Source organism: Octopus bimaculoides, chromosome 3 (genome assembly GCF_001194135.2).
Source record: "Octopus bimaculoides isolate UCB-OBI-ISO-001 chromosome 3, ASM119413v2, whole genome shotgun sequence".
NCBI classification, from domain to species: domain Eukaryota; kingdom Metazoa; phylum Mollusca; class Cephalopoda; order Octopoda; family Octopodidae; genus Octopus; species Octopus bimaculoides.
The window spans coordinates 159,362,165-159,366,955 of NC_068983.1; positions in this window are offsets into that span (position 1 = coordinate 159,362,165).

A 4,791-nucleotide genomic window follows, 5' to 3' on the forward strand; every position below is an offset into this window, starting at 1 on the left:
ATTCCATCCGTAATTCAAAGGTCCGGCCTTGTCATATTTTGTGTTACGCTGGTTCTATTTGACTACTATATCAACTCTTTAAGGCCGGGTATAAATAGCAAATATTTTCGTGCTGGACGCAAAAAAGGGGGGAAAAATACAGGATGAATTACGCAAAGGTGGCTTATATACACCCGTATTCTTCACAATTTAGCAATGTGTTAATATGCCACACCGAACCTTAATGAGTGGAATATTTGGCCTCATTCGCATAAATTTCCATTAGCGGGTAGTTCATCCATTTGAACAACTGAATAACCGTAATAGATAACCGACGGTGATCAATTTACTTTTATTAATATCCACACTTCATTTAGGGAATATTTTTGTGATCAAAGATAGTAGAGTGTCAGAAAAAGCAGAGCATCAGACTAGACTAAAATTTCTTACTGTGTTTAATTTCATTTAAATTATTAATGGAAATCCTGTCGCGGTCAGCTTTGCTTTTCATTTGTATCTCGAACTTTATCAACCGTCTAGTGATTCCAGGGTGGCAAAAAACTTCCGGACAGGCACCGGAGTAGATACAATTAATTTCACTCTTTCCAACAAATTTATGGTCTTGCGCCAACGAAACTAAAATTATATTTATGCAGTCAGATTTAGTTAATATGTTATAAGATTTATGATATATTTGGCCCGAGAATCTCGTCTTCGGTTAATGACTAATATGCTTGGTGCTACAAAGTATTTTCTTCCTATAATGGGAGGATTGGTTTTAGAGTGAACTAGTTGCTATTTCTAACACGTCGGACAGCCACATAGAAATTCTGTCGTTGGCTTGTGATTAATGTTTTCATCCATTAGATGGTAGCTAAAGCACACACGGTAAGTTCCCGGAGGGCTACTCGGTAACATGTTTTATGATATCTGATCGAATATATTATATTTCATTTACGCTACTAATGCTCTGAGCAAATACCACGAGTGTTGCAGTTCCCCATCTCCATTCTTTGTATACCTAATGAAAAAAAAAAGAAAACAAACAAGCAAAAAACAAAAAAACAAAAACAGTTTTTTTCTGTTGGTATCTAGTTTTTTTTTTTTCTGGTGGTATCTCAGTATTCTGTTACTAAGTGAAGTTTTGTTTTCTCTTCTATTATGCTACCCGACTACAAACAACCGATGAAATTTTAATACGTACCAAGATTCAATTCACCGAATTTATCTGATAAAACTGAGGTGTGTAATTATAGCGAATTTATAGTGAATTTTCAGTTGCTTTGCTTCATAACTCTACGTTGCAATATGGTCTTACACATCTAATAAAATGTTGTTCAATAAAATCAAAGATAAACTATGAAATCGGTTCCTTTTGCTGAAACCATTCGCCAAAATGACGAAAACTAGTCAAAAGTCGGTTAATGATTCCAAATATACAAACTGATCTCGTCAGGCGTAAAGTGAAAAATGTAGCAGCTCTCTTAGATTTTCTTTCTTCAGTTCTTTCTTTCTTTCTTTCTTTCTTTTGGACGACTCTTAGAAAGTAAAACAAATGTGTGAGAAAAAAAAATAGAAGAAAATTTGTAAATAATTATGTAATTGGGCAATCCAATCCGTCAGTTACCTGGTTTCTATTTTTATAGTGTAAGTTCGTAAAATAAGCATCTTATATGTTAGAACTACATAAAGCTTACCTGGTACAGCTGTATTTGATCCAGCAAACACTAGTAGGTCGAGCAGAGTAGAGAGATGAGTTGGAATGCGGGGTGATGGTGGTTTTAAGCATGGCTGGAACTAAAGAAAACAAGTTTGTTTTTCGTTTCCTTAGAAATTTCTTCTTTCCACTTGAATATGTGATTTGCATAACGTTTATTTTAGTTTTTTTCCTTCCAGTTTCTGAAAATCTGAAACAGACAGTTTAGTACAAAAGGAAAAAAGAAAAGAGAAAAGAAAAAGAAAGATTATAGGTATTTTAGAACCAAAAAGGCAGCCGTTTTTGCTGTGAAGTTTATTTCCTTTGATTACAACTCCAGTAGTCTGACTATAACATCTGAGCAGAGAAAACGAAAATGTTTTGTAAGATAGTGTGGGTGGATGAGTACACTAAGATCTCCTGTATACACTAAATACGAATTACTGAAGGTGAAACAAAGTACTAAAACGTTTTAACACCATCCGGTTATAAATAACAGGAATCTGTATTAGGTTGAAGACTTCAGGTAACAGTGAAACAAAGAAGGACGGAGAGAAATAGAGGCGTTAGAGATAGGCGGAAAAAGAAAAAAAGAAGTTACACATATTCACTGTGTTTGTTTTTATTTCTAATAATGACTTATACTAGAGAAAGTTTCTCTATCTGTCTTTCCTTATCTCTCTCTTTCCTTATCTCTCTCTTTCTCTTTTTTCTCTCCCTCTCTTTCTCTCTCGCTCTTTCTCTCTCTCAAACATATACATACACGCACACACACACACACACACACACACACACACACACACACATTCATAGACACGCGCGGTCCCTGTTTTCAATGATGCTCGCCTGCGGAAGTCCTAACGTAGTGCATAAGTGTAATAAATAGCATTTTCCTACCCTCTCAACTATACTGCGCTCATCAAATATTGGTGGATATTTCTGATTGCAAAATACTGCATGCATCAGATTAATGACTGGGAAATATATATTTAAGATATGTGCATGTATATTTATTATATACAAACTCATATACACACTTACACACACACACTAACAGACACTTACACACGCCCACTTCTCATAAATATATATTTCCCTACCTGAGAGATCTAATTGCATGTTGTATGTATAACACTCACTGAAACTCATCTAACATTTGATACAATAGTTGCAGAAATACCTATTGAATAGTATTTGTTTGTTGGCACTCCGTCGCTTACGACGTCGAGGGTTCCAGTTGATCCGATCAACGGAACAGCCTGCTCGTGAAATTAACGTGCAAGTGGCTGAGCACTCCACAGACATGTGTACCCTTAACGTAGTTCTCGGGAATATTCAGCGTGACACAGTGTGACAAGGCTGACCCTTTGAATTACAGGCACAACAGAAACAGGAAGTAAGAGTGAGAGAAAGTTGTGGTGGAAGAGTACAGCAGGGTTCGCCACCATCCCCTGCCGGAGCCTCGTGGAGCTGTAGGTGTTTTCGCTCAATAAACACTCACAGCGCCCGGTCTGGGAATCGAAACCGCGATCCTATGATCGCGAGTCCGCTGCCCTAACCACTGGGCCATTGCGCCTCCACATTGAATAGTATGGTATATTAAGAACTAACAGGAGAGAAAGGAATCACGGCTAAGTTGTATATCTGCGCACATCTCACACCACTTGTTTGTTGTCACATTCAAACTCGGTATGGGAGACACAAATAGTACATATAAGACTCTAAGAAGTTATATATTTATTACATATCACCCACCAAATGCTCCAAATCACATGGATAAGTTTGAAGTCTGACGAAAATAGAAGTACTAACAAAACTGGACCAATATATCAGTGTACTCCTTGTGGGAGAATTTACCCTATCCAGTGTCAGATGGTCTGAAGGCTGCTTTCGTTCAGGAACGACACGGCATAAATAAAGCAAGCAATATCTCTGCTCAAGCTCACCAACATGGTATTTAAGGAGCAAGTAGCACTCCGCCCAGGGTTAACAATATTTTGGATTTCTGCTTCACAAATAATATGGAACCCATTCATAATGTGAAAGTGACACCAACGTCAGTTTTGGATGATAAGTAAGAAGTTATCATCGAAACATGTAGCCTGTAAGAACCACCTAAACTTTATCCAGTCTGAATTTGCGCAAAGCAAACTGGAAATTTATAGAGAAAAACCTTCAAGCAGATTTAGCATAAATGTCTTGCTACACATGACAGTGACTTTAAACTTAACGAATTCATGTCTGTGATACAAGCCATATACATTAAACTTGTCCCGGAGAGAAAAACCAACTTGCACAAGAATGAAGTTCCAAAGAAGAGAAAAGTTCTAATGAGATGAATAATTAAGATTGCATACCATGTAAATAAACAATCAAAAACAGCGAAAATGTCAGGAAAAAGAACACCGTTAGAGACTAAAACAACTTTTCAATATTCCCATGAAAAAGGAAGTTCAGATAAAGAAAGCCTGTGTTATAACAATGTAAAAATAAGCCCTATGACTTTGTTCCAAGAAAATGGCTCCATGATTGCAAAACCCAATAGAATAAGTGAAATACTGAACGAGCAAACCACAAGTGTGTCCTCCTCCCCTCTGGGACATATGCAAGTGAGCAAATCAAACGAGTCCTTTGCCACTACGTCTGTACATAGGGAGACAACAACGATCGATTAAATAGTAGTTGGGCTCTATTGGCCACCCTTAACTCCTTTTCTACGCTTCAAGGAATGCCTCAACAGAATAAAGTATTTCATCCATCAGTGTCATGCGGACAACATATTAATGATGCGGAACTTCAACCTTTCCGGTGTTGATTGGTCCACAAACAACTAGGTTTTTCGGCCTCAACCCCTGATAAGGAAGCAATCGAATTGATTTTTGATTTCATGGATGAGTTTTTCCTAACCCAACTTACATTATTTACATTTGACGGATATTTTTCCTCATCTTGTTTGTTCTTAACACAACGTTTCGGCTGATATACCCTCCAGCCTTCATCAGGTGTCTTGGGGAAATTTCGAACCTGGGTTCTCATTCCTAAGGTGTTTTTCGATGTTATTGTTATTATTACTATTACTACTACTATTATTATTATTATTATTATTATTATTATTG